We start from the raw sequence: 16,925 nt of genomic DNA, 5'->3' as shown, positions 1-16,925 counted from the left end.
GAACAACAACAAATTAGCAGAAGGAAATAAATCATAAAGATTAGAGCAGAAATAAATGAAAAAGAAATGAAAGAAACAGTAGTAAAAGATTAATAAAACTAAAAGCTGGTTCTTTGAGAAGATAAACAAAATTGACAACCCTTTAGCCAGACTCATCAAGAAAGAGAGAATAATCAAATCAACAAAATTAGAAATGAAAAAGGAGAGGTTACAATAGACAACACAGAAATACAAAGGATTATAAGAGACTATTATGAACAACTATATGGCAATAAAACGGATAACCTGGAAGAAATGGACAGATTCTTAGAAAACTTTAATCTTCCAAGACTGAACCAGGAAGAAGCAGAAATTATTGAACAACCCAATTACAAGCACTGAAATTGAAGCTGTGATCAAAAATCTCCCAAAAAACAAAAGCCCAGGACCAGATGGCTTCACAGGAGAATTCTATCAAACATTTAGAGAAGAGCTAATGCCTATCCTTCTAAAACTCTTTCAAAACACTGCAGAGGGAGGAACACTTCCAAACTCATTCTACAAGGTCACTATCACCCTGATACCAAAACCAGACAAAGACAACACAAAAAAAGAAAACGACAGGCCACTTATCACTGATGAACATAGATGCAAAAATTCTCAATAAAATTTTAGCAAACAGAATTCACCAACACATCAAAAACCTCATACTCCATGATCAAGTTGGGTTTATTCCAGGGATGCAAGAATTCTTCAACATACGCAAATCAATCAATGTAATACACCATATTAACAAATTGAAAGATAAAAACCATATGATAATCTCAACAGATGCAGAAAAAGCCTTTGACAAAATTCAGCAGCCATTTATGATCAAAACTCTTCAAAAAATGGGCATAGAAGAAACCTACCTCAACACAGTAAAGGCCATGTATGATAAGCCTACAGCAAACATTCTTCTCAGTGGTGCAAAACTGAAAGCATCCCCCTAACATCAGGAACGAGACAAGGGTGTCCACTTTTGTCACTAGTATTCAACATAGTTCTGGAAGTCCTAGCTACAGCAATCAGAGAAGAAAAAGAAATAAAAGGAATCCAGATAGAAAAGAGGAAGTAAAGCGCTCACTGTCTGCAGGTGACATGATACTGTACATAGAAAATCCTAAAGATAGTATCAAAAAATTACTACAGCTAATCAGTTAATTTAGCAAAGTTGCAGGATTCAAAATCAGTACACAGCAATCACCTGCAATTCTATATACTAACAATGAAATACCAGAAAGAGAAATTAAGGAAGCAATCCCATTCACCATTGCAACAAAAAATAAAAATATCTCTAGGAATAAACTTACCTAAGGAGACAAAAGAACTCTACACAAAAAATTATAAGACACTGATAAAAGAAATCAAAGATGACATAAACAGATGGAGAAATATTCCATGTTCCTGGGTAGGAAGAATCAATATTGTGAAAATGACTATACTACTAAATGCAATCTACAGTTTCAATGCGATCCCTATCAAATTACCAATGGCAGTTTTCACAGAACTATAAGAAAAAATTTCACAATTCATATGGAAACACAAAAGACCCTGATTAGCCAAAGCAGTCTTGAGAAAGAACGATGGAGCTGGAGGAATCAACCTTCCTGACTTCAGATTATACCATAATGCTACAGTCATCAAGACAGTATGGTACTGGCACAAAAACAGAAATATAGCCCAATGGAACAAGATAGAAAGCCCAGAAATAAACCCACACACCTACAGGTATCTTATTTTGACAAAGGAGGCAAGAATATACAATGGGGGCAAAGACAGCCTCTTCAATAAATGATGCTGGAAAAATTGGATAGCTACACGTAAAAGAATGAAATTAGAACACTTCCTAACACGACACACAAAGATAAACTCAAAATGGATCAAAGACCTAAATGTAAGACCAAAAACTATAAAACTGTTAGAGGAAAACATAGGCAGAACATTTGATGACAGAAATCAAAGCAAGATCCTCTATGACCCACCTCCTCCTAGAGTGATGGAAATAAAAACAAAAGTAAACAAGTGGGACCTGATTAAACTCAAAAGCCTTTTGCACAGCAAAGGAAACTAAGCAAGGTGAAAAGACAACCCTCAGAATGGGAGAAAATAACAGCAAATGAAACAACTGACAAAGGATTAATTTCCAAAATATACAAGTAGCTCATACAACTCAATGCCAGAAAAGCAAACAACCCAATCAAAAGTGGGAAGGAGACTTAAATAGACATTTCTTCAAAGAAAACATGCAGATGGCTAGCAAACACATGAAAAGATGCTCAACACTGCTCATTATTAGAGAAATGCAAATCAAAACTCCAATGAGATATCACTTCACACAGGTCAGAGTGGCCATCATTTCAAAAAGTGTACAACAACAAATGCTGGAGAGGGTGTGGAGAAATGGAACACTCTTGCACTGTAGGTGGGAATGTAAATTGATACAGCCACTATGGAAGATGGTATGGAGATTCCTTAAAAAACTAGGAATAAAACCACCATATGACCCAGCAATCCCACTCCTAGGCATAAACCCCGAGGAAACCAAATTGAAAAAGACACATTTCCCATCGTTCATTGCAGCACTATTTACAACAGCTAGAGCATGGAAGCAACCTAGATGTCCACCAACAGATGATGGATAAGGAAGTTGTGGTACATATACACAGTGGAATATTACTCAGCCATAAGAAGGAACACATTTGAGTCAGTTCTAATGAGGTGGATGAACCTAGAGCCTATTATACAGAGTGAAGTAAGTCAGAAAGAGAAAGATAAATATTGTATACTAATGTATATATACGCAATCTAGAAAAATGGTACTGAAGAATTTATTTGCAGGGCAGCAACGGAGAAACAGACATATGGAATAGATTTATGGACATGAGGAGAGGGGAGGAGAGGGTGAGACGTATGGAGAGAGTAACATGGAAACTTACATTACCATATGTAAAACAGATAGCCAATGGAAATTTGCTGTATGTCTCAGGAAACTGAAACAGGGGCTCTGTGTCAACCTAGAGGGGTAGGACTGGGAGGGAGATGGAAGGGAGGTTCAAAAGGGAGGGGATATATGAATACCTATGGCTGATTCATGTTGAGGTTTGACAGAAAACAACAAAATTCTGTAAAGCAATTATCCTTCAATTAAAAAACAAATAAAAAGAGTAAACACAAAATAAAATTATTAAATACCAACATCTAGATTCTTTAAACTTCCTCAGAGCAAGGCTATGTAAGAAAAAAAATTTTCTATTAATTAATGCACATGTGCTCAAAGTCTGCAGGTAAAATATGTGTTAGAGCTCAGACTGAATCTAGCTCATTAAGAGTAATTCTACTGGAACCTTCCTAATCAGAAACAGAACATAAATGATGGATCCTCTTATTTCTAAAAAAAATACAAGAGTCACTCTGCTGCTCAATGATGAGAGCAATGGTTAACTTTCCCATCAGTTTAAACAAGACCTACTCTCCTTTGTAGATGGCAACAATTGGTGATCTTACTGTTGATAACTGGTAATAGATCATTCAGAATACAAATTAAACAGCACTCAGTCTGACCTTGAAGAGAGCCCAAACTTATTTTAAAAAATCATATATAACTTCCTAAATAAAATACACATTCTTACACCCACAGGAGTATGCTTAAACAGCATTTAGAAGGTCATCTTCTGTGCCTTCTTCCATACCCTTGATAGGAGTTACTAGACAGAATGTGACATTGACATTTTACTAATTCTTCCCAACTTCTAAATTCTGATTAAAAACCATCACTCAAAATATCTCTTATGCTGTTGATGTTCAATCACTCAGTCATGTCTGACTGTGCGATCCCACACACTGCAGCATGCCAGGCTCACCTGTCCTTCACTATCTCCCGGAGTTTGCTTAGATTCATGTCCATTGAGTCCATGATGCTATCTAACCATCTCATCCTTATCCACCTATATTAATAAAATTAATCTTCAATATTATCATCAGAGTTTTTTTTTCTTTTAAAAGGAAATAAAATCTTATCAGAGTAAGAAAATTATTTCAGTGAACAGTAAACAATAAAACCACTGACTCATTCCACCAGCTAAGTGACTAGTTTGCAGACATCAAACTCCAAGTCATGTAAATGCCTTGTAGTAACTCCTTTCAAACCCATGCCTCTGCAAAACAACAAACAACTACATGTTGTGAGCCTTAAGGTTTAAGGGTGATTAAAGCAATTCCCAAAGAGCTACTATAGGCAAAATTATGATAACATGATGTGTAACAGAGCTTGGCTTTCCAAAAGTAAACCATGTGTCATGTCTCATGCCAAGTGTTTTCAGGTGTGTCTCTCATTTAAATGTCCACCACAAATCTAAACCACAATCTAAACCACCACCAGTAACCAGTATTTGTTAAGCACCAACTAGGTGCCAGTACTTTCAGTGCTCTATATACTGTATCTAATTAATTAAATGTTCACAGCAACACTGTGATATAGTTATTTCCATTTTAAAGATAAAGAAACCAGAATACTAGTGAGTGGCTGGACTATGATTCAAATTCAGGCCAGCTTAACCCATAAGCTGGTACTTTAAAATTCTCTAATTTCTGCCACTTAACAGGTGCAATTAAGTCATTATGGCAAGGGAGCTTAGGATGATGGAAATGTTCTAAAATTGTGCCGATGGTTGCACAAGTCTAAAAATTTACTAAAAATTGTTGAACTGTACACTTAAGTAAATTTTACAGCATGTAAATTATACTTCAATAAAGCTGTTTAAATAGCCATTAAAGGTTTTTTATAAAGTCATAGTTTTTAATTTTAATGTAGTAATTTAAAAATATAAAGATACGTTTCAGACTGTTCTATGAGCACAGCAGTAATTCTAGTAGTAGTAGTAGTTTGGTCACTAAGTCATGTCCGACTCTTGCAATGCCAAGGACTGTAGCCTGCCAGATTCCTCTGTCCATGGGATTCTCCAGGCAAGAATACTGGAGTGGGTTGCCATTTCCTTCTCCAGGGGATCTTCCTGACACAGGAATTGAACCCAGGTCTCCTGCATTGCAGGCAGATTCTTTACCGACTGAGCTACAAGGGAATAGCTAAATTAAATAAATAGCTAAATTATACTGCTTTGAAGATTTCATTTAAATATATTCAAACTGACATTTTAAAAATTGTTAAAAAGTTATTACCATCTCCTCCATCAAGGTTTATTTTATGTGTGTCTGATTTAGAAAGAGAAGTAAGAAAATTAAAATTCCTCAAGCATCTATTCTGGCCTAGTCACTCTTCAGAAGCATTATTATACCCATTTTATAGGTAACTCTTGATCTTCAGCAGCATTAAATAACTTGCCCAAAGTTAATAAATTGTCAAGTTGAGACTAAAACTCAGTTCTTATGTTAATTCACAGCGTAAGTTACCTAGAGCAAGATATTACATCAAACAAACAAAACCTTACTGTCTGTAAGAAGAAAATCCTGGATCTCCTTCCACCCTGCCCTACCCCATGAGATGAGTTTAATTATTATCTTTGGCCTTAATTTGCCATTTGCCTGGGACATTTCCATAGCAACCAAAAAACAGGGCAACATCAGAGAAGAGAAAATTTTTAACTATCTTGAAAAGTGATGCTAAGAGCAGAAAATAAAAACAAAAAGAAGAAAAATAAATGAAGGTTTAGTACAATACCACTCAGGGTTATAATTCTCAGAATATTAGTTAATTCACATATAAAACAGTGTGAGATTTCTGAAGACTCAAGGTTTCTCCAGCAATAACACCCTGTGAAGACTCAATTTTGACTGTAAAAATACTTCTTCCCAAAATAAACAAACTGAATTGTAACTTTATACTGTTCACAACATCCTAGATATAAATAACTTAATATGCTAATGTTAGTGCAAATATAGACAAATTCTTAGGACCAGTATAAAGAGAAGGACTTCTGACTTAAGAGGAGGAACAGGCCTGGAAAACAGAACTCGATTAAAAGGGTTGAGAAAGCTACACAGGGCTAATTTAGGTGGCTTATTTTCCCAGAGTTCAGAGGGACAAAAGCAAACACTTCTATTTCCAATGTAAAGCCAAATTTAGCAGAAGAAATAGTAAGGAAGGATAAAGCCATTCACAGAGAAGCTGCTTGATCAAGCTGAAACACTGCAAGTGAAGGACAGCTACTAACTTTTGGTATAAAGTCTGAAGCTTCAGATTCCTATTCTATATAGCAAAGTTCTACACTGTGTGTAAAAACGTGCTCCACAAGAGGTCATTAGAGTTATTACAGAGGTGGTGAAATAAAAAGGCCAAAGTCAAAAGCATCATCTTAAAGGAGCTGTGAGGCAGTAGGCAGGGAAACTTATCTGTCATAGCAAAACATCAAAGAGTTTTTTTTTTAGTTTGCATTAATAGTCTGCTGAAGATTACATATGCTGTATGTACATATGTCCTCACCATTTAATGGTGGCCCAAAAATCAAAGAATAATGAGAATAACAAAGTCAGATATATGTTGTTAACTGCTTTCAAATTAATTGTAGATGTCTGAAACTTGTTTTCTTTGTGAAAACTGATGTCTTATGAATAATAACACTTCCTAAAAAACAATAACAAAACCAACACCAAGAACAATGCACAGAAACTGTTTTGAGCCCTTTCTGTATATTAATTCATTTTACTTTAAAAATTAAATATCTTTTAAAAAAAAAAAAAAATAAGAAAATAAGCTTAAAGACAGGAGAAAAAAAAAACTGAAGTCTCCTTAATTAAGACTCTTTTTTAAGCCAAAAAGATAACTCACTTATCTTTTGAAATCTGTCCTCCTGCTAAAATAATGGCTCCTTTTCATAAAGGAAGTTTACTCCTCCTGTCCCTAGAAGTTATTTTGAGACACAATGACAAATCTGATTGGCAAGTCCTCAATAATCTTGAATGTAAGGGAAAATGTTCACTATAAAAAAAAAAATTAACTTGTGTCTCAGAAATTTATATTCCAGATTGTTAAATACTAATTTATAAAACTCCTGAGGAATTCAATGAAATTGAGACATTTTAAGGTACAACACTAATACTGTTTCTTTAATGTATCCTAATTTATTAGTTCTTTCCTTGCTTATATGGAAGCATTTAAACTTAAATCTTTGTGAAAAGGAGCTAAAAAAAAAAAATTTTACTTCTATCTCCACAATGCTATAAGTAAAAAAAAAAAAAAAAGTAACTCAATCCCTGTGCCTATCCTCTGGTCTCTATTTTCTTCTCCCTCACCTCTGAGTTTTCAAATTATCACTTTATTCCAACCACTATTAGTGTATCAACAATCTTCTTATGAAATTCAACAGTCACATCTCAATCCTTATCTTCTTTCTATGTGTTTAGTAATGTTAACCAGTTTCTCCTGCAAATGCTGCCCTTCTGGGCTTCTATAATGGCATACTTTCCAGGTATTCCACTAATTAGCAGGCTACTCCTTACATGTCCCTTTTGAGGGCTTCTCCTTCTCTGCCCATCCTTGCCCTCCACCCATAAATGCAGTTCTTCAGAATTCCTTCCTCAATTCTCCTCTCTACAAAATTTCCCTGAGTGATTTCATCTACTTTCAGCCTTTGACTACCAACTGGATGCTTATGACTTCCAAAATTTCAAGCCACTCTTCTGAGTGCCAGCATCATATAACCAGTTGACTACTAGTCATTCATGTCCAACTGGGGTCTCAAACTATCTCAACCATACCAAACCTTTTGTTCCGTATGTTAATGATGAAGTGACTTACCTATTGAGAGAAGCATAAGTAATCATCCTTCACTATTCAGTTTTCCTCAAACCTGCTCTCCCCTCAACTAACAATCATTATGTCCCATTCATTTTATTTCCTCAGTGTTTTTTGAAACCTTTCCATCCATTTTTAAATCCTTACTTTAGGCTGCCAACATCTCTAACTGGGATTGCTGTGACAATTTCTTAAGTCCATGTTAAAAGTATCCTCAACAGAGCAGGTTCTTTAAAATCAGAGAATGTCTTGGGCTTCCCCCCGTCCCCTTTCTTGATATCTTCCCTATGGTTTTAATACAGAAGAAGCCAGCTAATATACAATAGCAAACATATCAAGCTGGAATATTTATGCTTTCACCAACAGAAAGTCAACTGAATTAATAGAAAGCTGCTAGAGAAGAAACCTAGGGCTTTACTATCCAAAGTATCACGTACAGATAAACAAGGATAGATAAGACTTGAATAACACTATAAATCAACTAGACTTAAGACATCCATAGAATGTTCAACACAACAGAACTCTTTAAGTGCTTATGCTTATGAAACATTCTCCAAGATAGACCATATATGCTAGATGATAAGACAAGTCTGAGTAGGCTTAAAAGGATTGAAATCATAAACACTGTAGTCTCTGAATACAATGGAATGAAATTACCAACAAAAAAACCCTTAAACTCACAAATATAGGGAAGTTAAACAACATACTGTTGCCATTTCCTTCTCCAATGCATGAAAGGAAAAAGTGAAAGTGAAGTCGCTCAGTCGTGTCCAATTCTTAGCAATCCCATGGACTGCAGCCTACCAGGCTCCTCCGTCCATGGATTTTCCAGGCAAGAGTACTGGAGTGGGGTGCCACTGCCTTCTCCAATACTGCTAAATAACCTAAGTCAAAGAAGAAATCAAAAGGGAAATTAGAAAATATTTTGAAATGAATGAAAATGAAGATACACCATACCAAAATTCATGGGATGCATTTAAAGTAAGGCTTAGATGGATTTTAATAGCCTTAAGTGTCCATATTAAAAAGAAGAAAGTCTCAAATCAATAATCTTACTTTCCCACCTTAAGACATTGGGGAAAAAAAGATATCTAACACCAGCAACACAATGACAAATTCTCTGTGGCCAAAATATAAGTTCTGAATTTAATATTGTTAAGTAATGCCAATTTTAGATGATTTCTTCCCTAAATACTACAAAAGAGAAACTTATAAACAAAAGACATTAAAAACTTAAAAACCCAAGTATTCTAATATCACAAACAGTTTAATATTAGTTAATGAGGTGTAAATGCAATTTAAAAAAAATCTTGACAGTTCCTTTTTACAAAGAATATACATATTTCAACTTGGAAGAGGGAGGTAGAGAGATACTTCAAGGCTGATGTACCCAAATATAAAATCTAGGGTTTTGTTTGATTATTTTAAGCAGATAACTTATAAGCAATCAAGTCTTAACATCAAAGCTAGCAAATAATAGAGGAAACAATTCTCAACTGTATCTTTCAGAGGGCCTCTGGGATACCACTTATTAGTAGCAAATTATGCTGGCATTCCTATCTTTGAAGGAGATTATCATAGGTTCAAGTAATAAGTGAGCAATATGACAACCCAGATAGCATACTAAAAAGAAAAGACATCTCTTTGCTGACAAGATCTATAAAGTCAAAGCTACAGCTTTTCCAGTAGTCATGTACAGATAGATGTGAGAGTTGGACCCTAAAGAAGACTGACAGCCGAAGAAGTGATGCTTTTGAACTACAGTGCTGGACTCTTAAGAGTCCCACAGACTGGAGATCAAACCAGTCAATCCTAAAGGAAATCAACCTTGAATATTCATTGGAAAGACTGATGCTGAAGCTGATGCTCCAATACTTTGGCCATGTGAGCCTATTCACTGGTAAAGACCCTGATGCCTGGAAAGACTGGAGGCAAAAGAAGAGGGCGGCAGAGGATAAGATAGCATCACCGACTCAATGGACATGAATTAGAGCAAACTCCAGGAGACAGTGAAGGATAGGGAAATCTGGAATGCTGCAGTCCATGGGGCTGCAAAGAGTTGGACATGATTTAGCAACTGAACAACAACATAAGCAAATGGAAATTTAAAGGAATGACAAGTTCTAAAATAATAATAGAATGTATGGATGGGTCAAAATATTCTAAAAACTTAGAGTGCTTTATTTTTTAATCCTCAGAATAACCTTGCAAAATATTATTACAACTTTGAGAAAATCAGGGCTCAGAAAAGTTAAGCAATGTTCTTAAGATCTCACAGCCACCAAGGGTTGAGATTCCAACCTAGTTTATCTAACTTTACTCTGAAAAAAGTTTTCCCTTAGGTTTTTGAATCATTTCCTGTGACAGTCTGCAAAGATGGCCACAGTTCCTCCCATCCCTTTAGCTACACCCCTTTGTAATTTGACTTTGCTATTCTTTCTATCAAGAAAGAGAATCTTTTCCTCCACTTTGAATCTGGGTGACCTTGGCTTACTTTGAAAACTGTAGTTGAATATAGCATTAGTGATGTTTGTAGAGCTCCCGACAGAACATAAAAGCCTCAAGAAACCTTGCAACTTTCCACTCTTACTCTCTTGGAACATGGTGCGACTATGTGAAGGGCACCTGAGCTAGACCTGAGATGAGACCAACAGAACAGAGAAAAATTGTCCCAGCTCAGACCCCTAGAACAATCAGCCCCAGTTTTAGCTGCCAGATGACTAACCTCTGAGACCAGCAGCAGAACCACCTGCAGCTAACCTAGTTCCAAGCACTAACTCAATTATAAGCAAACAGTTGCTGTTTTAAGCCACTCTAAATTTTGGAGTGGTTTGTTACTCAGCAATAGATTATCTGATTGTTTATATAGTCAAGACACAATTTTACATTTATAAATTTCACTAAAGCCTTTTGAGAAAAGAATAATACTGAATATTCATAGTAGAATCTAAAAGGTTCCCTCAACTGAATTATAAACTTTTAATAAAGTGAATCTCTTCTTTTTATAAGGCCTAAAAATTACCAATATATTTAAATACCTTCACAAACACCACATGCCTAAATTTAGCTTCTTATTCTTGCAGCATAAATTATCAGTAACTGAGAAGAGCACTCAAGTGTACCAAAATGGTGATATTTTCAAAGCACAGCATGAACAACAAATCCTTAGACTTAACAATATGTACTACTTAGGCTTAATTTGGAGAAGGCAATGGCAACCCACTTGCCTGGAAAATCCCATGGACAGAGGAGCCTGGTAGGCTGCGGTCCATGGGGTCGCTAAGAGTAGGATACAACTGAGTGTCTTCACTTTCACTTTTCACTTTCATGAATTGGAGAAAGAAATGCCAACCCACTCCAGTGTTCTTGCCTGGAGAATCCCAGGGACGGGGGAGCCTCGTGGGCTGCTGTCTATGGGGTCGCATATAGACGGACACGACTGAAGCAACTTAGCAGCAGCAGCAGGCTTAAATCTATCTGAATCTTTGTGTTCTATTCCAACCTAATACACTGAAACTGTCATCTATGTAACAGTCCTCCATGTTAATGTGCCAGAGCAGCATTATTAACTTATTGAAAGTGATTCAAATACTCCCAAGTTAGCTATTATTAGTCTTCACTGGTACAATCTAAAGGCCTAAACTTCCTTACCAGCATCACCTTAGTCATCTTCAACAGGCTATACTTGCTTTCACCCACCTCTAACTTACCTTTACGTACTCCCTGAATCTTTTCCCCCTCTATCCCATATCCCAAAACTGTGTGTGGCGGGGGTGGGATCTGGGTGCTAAGCACTTACAAACCATCTCATTTAATCCTCCAACAACCTTCTGATCAGGTTACAGCAACTTCTATTATTTCTTTGGAAGAGAACCACAAAGCATATTTTATTAGAATATTTCACTGAAAAATAATCAGGGGACTAAAACACAAAGTGAATTTTAATTTTATAAATATTTTAAGATACTTAATATATTGAAATATAACATACATACATAAAAGGTATACAGAGTGTTCAGCTCAATGAATTATCAAAGTAAGCATACCTGTATACCTCGTCCTTCCCAGAAAGTCCCTCACTATCCTTCTCAATCATTATCTCTTTATTCTTGTCAGAGCCCACTGCTATCCTAACTTCTAATATTGTAGATTAATTTTAACTATTTTAAAATTCTATGTAATGAAGTCATCAGCATGTGTTTTCTATTTTGGCTTCTTTCATTCAACATATTTGTTAAGGTTGTTTTTACTACACTTACATTACTAAACTGTTACAAAACATTCCAGTTAAACTACAATTAGAAAGCAAACCTTCATGAACTCATTTTTGGAGTACTGATGATATTTGATTTTGAATGAAGCAAATTTCTAGTGCTGAACTAGAAGGAAAACACCAGGTATCAAACAACAAAACTGGAGAACAAAGAATTCCCTCTTTACTCAAGAAAACAAAGCAGCACATGTGTTACACTAATAGCCCTCAGTCCAGTTCAGTCGCTCAGTCGTGTCCAACTCTTTGCGGCCCCATGAATCACAGCCCTAGGCCTTTACTTTTACTTGTTTCTACCTTTTTCTTCCTGAGGGAGCTTGTGTCCTAGACTTCCTTGTGGAACTTCGTAGCTACCACAGGGCTCTGACTGAGTCTAGAACTGGGCAGCAAAGAAAAAACAGGCACATGTATTCAGAATAGGTAAGCTTCAAAGGCAATGTGCTTCTTTTGCAATGGGTGGGTGATACTTAGTGCACACTCTGACCTAGGGAATCTTTGTGTTAAAGATATAACCTATTTAATAATAGCAAAATAACAATAACATTCGTACTATTAAAATGTCCCCATAATCTACTGGCCAAGGCCTAAGGACATTTTTATCACTGTTTATTTTAGTGAAATATGCCTAAAAGAATTCAAACTATTTCCAGAACACAAAGTCGCAAGGATATTCAACTGCACATACTTGAAAAAGAATGCTTAAAAAAAAAAGTATAGATTCATTTTCCACTTTAGAACTATTTCTAGACTGTTAATCTCAGGCAAACTTCTATTTTGAAGAGTTTAAAAGAATGAACCAATTGCTACATGGAGTCCAAACCCAGAAGCCTACAGCTACAATGTATCTTATTTACATATATCAAGTGGTTTGAAAAAGCCATATAAATTGTAAAAAGATATTTTGCTGTTCCCAAGTAGTAGCTCAGAGAAGGCAATGGCACCCCACTCCAGTACTCTTGCCTGGAAAATCCTGTGGACGGAGGAGCCTGGTGGGCTGCAGTCCATGGGGTCGCTAAGAGTTGGACACGACTGAGTGATGTCACTTTCACTTTTCACTTTCATGCATTGGAGAAGGAATTGGCAACCCACTCCAGTGTTCTCGCCTGGAGAATCCCAGGGACTGGGGAGCCTGGTGGGCCGCCGTCTATGGGGTCGCACAGAGTCCGACACGACTGAAGTGACTTAGCAGCAGCAGCAGCTACTGTTAGAGAACCTACTGATTTGTTACTACTGTACCAGAATTAAACACAAAACATTTCCTCCAAAATAGGTAACAATGATCTCTGAGGGAATAAATACGTGCTTAGGTCTGTGTAGTGTGTGCAACAGGCAACAGAGGACAAAAGGATGGGATACGCCAAACCGCCGTGGGTTATACAACAAACAAATCTAATTTTACATGCTATTCTTTCATAAAATAGGGGGCCTCCTTTCTTATCTTGGAGAAGGCAATGGCAACCCACTCCAGTACTCTTGCCTGGAAAATCCCATGGACGGAGGAGCCTGGTAGGCTGCAGTGCATGGGATTGCTAAGAGTCGGGCACGACTGAGCGACTTAACTTTCACTTTTCTAATCTTAAATCACGAACAATTTGTCCCTCTCCCAATCCTGAACTTTCTCCCTATTTCCCTACACATATTATTATGTGAATTCCCTGAGGGAGGGCCTCAGTTGATTACCTTATTTAAAATGGACCCCTCAACCCTAATCATACTACCACCACAATCTGTGCTTCCCATCTCATTCCTGATTAATTTTTCTCCAAAATACTTCTCACCATTCAATATGCTGTTTCTCTTATTTTGCTACAGTGTGGAACTGCCACTAGTAAAATTTAAGTTCCATGAAGACAGAGATTTTTGTTTGTTTCTCTCTCTCATCGTTTTTGAGTATATTTTATGTGCCAGGCACTATTCTAAATTTTACATGCATTATCTCACCTAGTCCTCACGATGATCCTATTAGATATCAGATATCATTATATCTTAATATTACAGTTGAAGAAACTCAGCACAAATGTTAGGTAATAAGCACAAGGTCACATGGTAATTAACTTGTCTCTATTTTTTTAAACTGGTAATGCCTTCTGTAGCCTTTGTTTCTTTAGTTACCTCACTACACAACGTGACACTCAATGTACACAACCTAGTAATCTGGTAAGCATCCTAGATTCCACCCTCTTCTACCTTCATTAAAAATTTTATATCATTTCTTACATCTGTATCTTCCTTTCTATCTCTCTTTCTATGATTGAAGGCTGTATTCATTCATTCATTCAAAAATTACTTACTGAGCACTGACCAAGTGCCACACACTGTCTTAGGATCTGAAGATGTAGTTCCTAGTGAAACAAAGTCCCTGCTCTCATACAGGATATATATAGTCTCTCTCACCTGGATCACACAGTGACCTTCTAAGTGATCTGTCTCCAGCTTTGTCTTCCTTCACCCTCCTCACAGCAGCTGGTCATTCACTTATGGTTTTCTTCTATGACCAAAAACAAAAGCAATAAAAAAGGACAATAACTTGAAAGATCCTCTTTCACAAGAGGATATCAAAATGGCCAATAAGTGTATCAGATACTTCTAAGAATCATCACAAGGGGAGTTTAAAGTAAAATGGCAATGAGAAACTATACCTAGCAGAATGGCTAAAAAAAAAAAACTAACTGACAATACCACATATTAAAGGCTATATGAGCATGCAAAATTCTCATACAATGCTGCTAGCAGTGTGAACCGGTACATTTGGAAAACTGGCAGTATCCTCTTAGATTAAACAAAAGCCGACTAAGGACTCCCAAATTTCACTGCCAGAGGAATGACTACATATGGTTACCAAAAAACGTATGCAATAATGTTCATAACAGCTTTACTCATAAAATGCCAAAAACAGACTGTAAACAACCCAAATGTTCATAAACAGTAGAGTGGATAAACTGTGACAATTTCATACAATGGAATACTATACAGCAAAAATAAAAACAGAACAACTGATCTACTGTTAAATATAACATGGCCAAATTTCAGAATACTACAATCAACAAAGCCAGATACAAAATAGCACCTTCTGCAGGATTCAGTTTATAGAAGGAGCAAAAAGAATACATGATGTACGATTTAGAAGAAAAACAGACTATGGTGCTAGAAGTGAGAATTTACTCTTGGGAAAGTTGGGAAACACTGGGGAGGAGAAAGAGTAGAAAGAATTCTTAGGTGCCAGAAACACTGAGTATCTTGATCTGGATGGTGGTTACACAAGTGTACATACATAAAAAGTCATCAAGATGTACACCTATGATTTTTGCCCTTTAGTGGGTGTGTTTTGTACCTCAAACATAAAACAAAAACAAAAAAAAACACAACTCTTTGATGGTGCCTTAGCAGAATTGATCCCAACTGCTTGAACACGTCATACAAGATCCCTGGGTTGTGGCCCCTACCTACCTCTCTAGCTTTATTTTTCATCACCATCTGCCTCAGGTTTTATATTTTAGCAACGAAAGTATGAAGATTTCCCCACACACAACATATGCTTTTTCACTCTAGGTCTTGACTGGCTCAAATAAGTTAGGGATGTTAAACCCCTATTCACCCTTTAAGTCTCATTCAATTCAGGAAACTCCAGAAATCTCTTTAAAGCCCAGTATATATTAGGTTGCTCCTCTGATGGCTCCAATACATTCTAAACTTTATCTATAAGAGAAAATCCATACTGTTGTATACTGCAGTATGCCATTTCATTATTGTTTAGTTGTTCAGCTGTGTCTCTTTGTGACCCCATGAACTGTAGGCCACCAGACTTCTCTGTCCATGGAATTTTCCAAGCAAGAATACTGGAATGGGTTGCCATTTCCTCCACCAGGGGATCTTCCCAACCCAGGGATTAAACCCACATCTCCATGTCTTCTGAATGACAGGCAGATTCTTTACCACTGAGCCACTGGGGAAGCTGCTCCATGGCACATATCTGCTCAATAATTTTTAAATGATTGAAAAATATCACTACCTGATTGTGGCATGTTTCACATTTCTAAAGATAGTGCTGGACAAGTCACATGAAAGGTAAGAGTGCAGAATATATCACATTGGTTCTATTTTTATAATTCTGGTACTTAATATTTAGAAGAAAGTATACCTCCAAAATTAACCACATTCTTAAAAATATCTATAAATGAGGCAAAGCTAAAACTGAAGTAACAGATTAAAAAGTTAAGGATAAAGAAGCTAATCTGAAAAGACTATATATTGTGTGACTCCAGCTACACAATATTAGATTCCACAGAAACATATGAAAAGATACTTCACATCATATGTTATCAGGGAATGCAAATTAAAACAATAAAACACCACTACACACTATTAGAATGGCCAAAATCTGGAACACAGACAATATCAAATGTTGACAAAGATGCGGGGCCAACAGGAACTCTAATTCATTGTGGATAGGAAGGCAAAATAGGCCAGTTAACTTGGAAGACAATTTGGCAGTTTCTTACAAAACTAAACATATTCTTACCATACAATCCAGCATGACTCTCCTTGATATTTACCCAAAGGAGCTGAAAATTTGTATCCACACTAAAATCTGCATGTGGATATTTACAGCAGCTTTATTCATAATTGCAAAACTTGGAAGCAATCAACCAAGACGTCCACCAGTGAATGGATAAATAACTGTGGTACAATCAGACAATGGAATATTATTCAGTTCTAAAAAAAAAATAAATGAACTACCAAGCCATGAAGAGACATGGAAGAAACTTGAATGCATATTACTAAATGAAAGAAGAATGCATATTGTACAAATCCATAGAATGTACAACACCAAGAGTGAACCCTAACCCTAATATAAACTATAGATTTAAACATCAATTTTAAGTTTAT

General features: G+C 36.3%; 1 protein-coding gene across 4 annotated transcripts in view; it reads right to left on the bottom strand.

Annotated features, from left to right (window-relative positions):
- The window catches only part of RC3H1 (ring finger and CCCH-type domains 1), a 75,812-nt gene that overhangs the window by 47,547 nt on the left and 11,340 nt on the right, over positions 1-16,925 (bottom strand). The window contains exon 2 of one of the 4 annotated variants that reach the window (XM_070384903.1): positions 14,433-14,526. The exons of the other annotated variants lie outside the window; for them this stretch is intronic. The gene's annotated coding sequence lies outside the window, so the exon portion shown is untranslated. The remainder of the gene's footprint in view (positions 1-14,432; positions 14,527-16,925) is intronic. 4 annotated transcript variants of the gene reach the window in all.

Source organism: Bos mutus, chromosome 16 (genome assembly GCF_027580195.1).
Source record: "Bos mutus isolate GX-2022 chromosome 16, NWIPB_WYAK_1.1, whole genome shotgun sequence".
NCBI lineage: Eukaryota > Metazoa > Chordata > Mammalia > Artiodactyla > Bovidae > Bos > Bos mutus.
The sequence above is the reverse complement of the archived record's forward strand: the minus strand, read 5'-3'. Positions and strand labels throughout refer to the sequence as shown.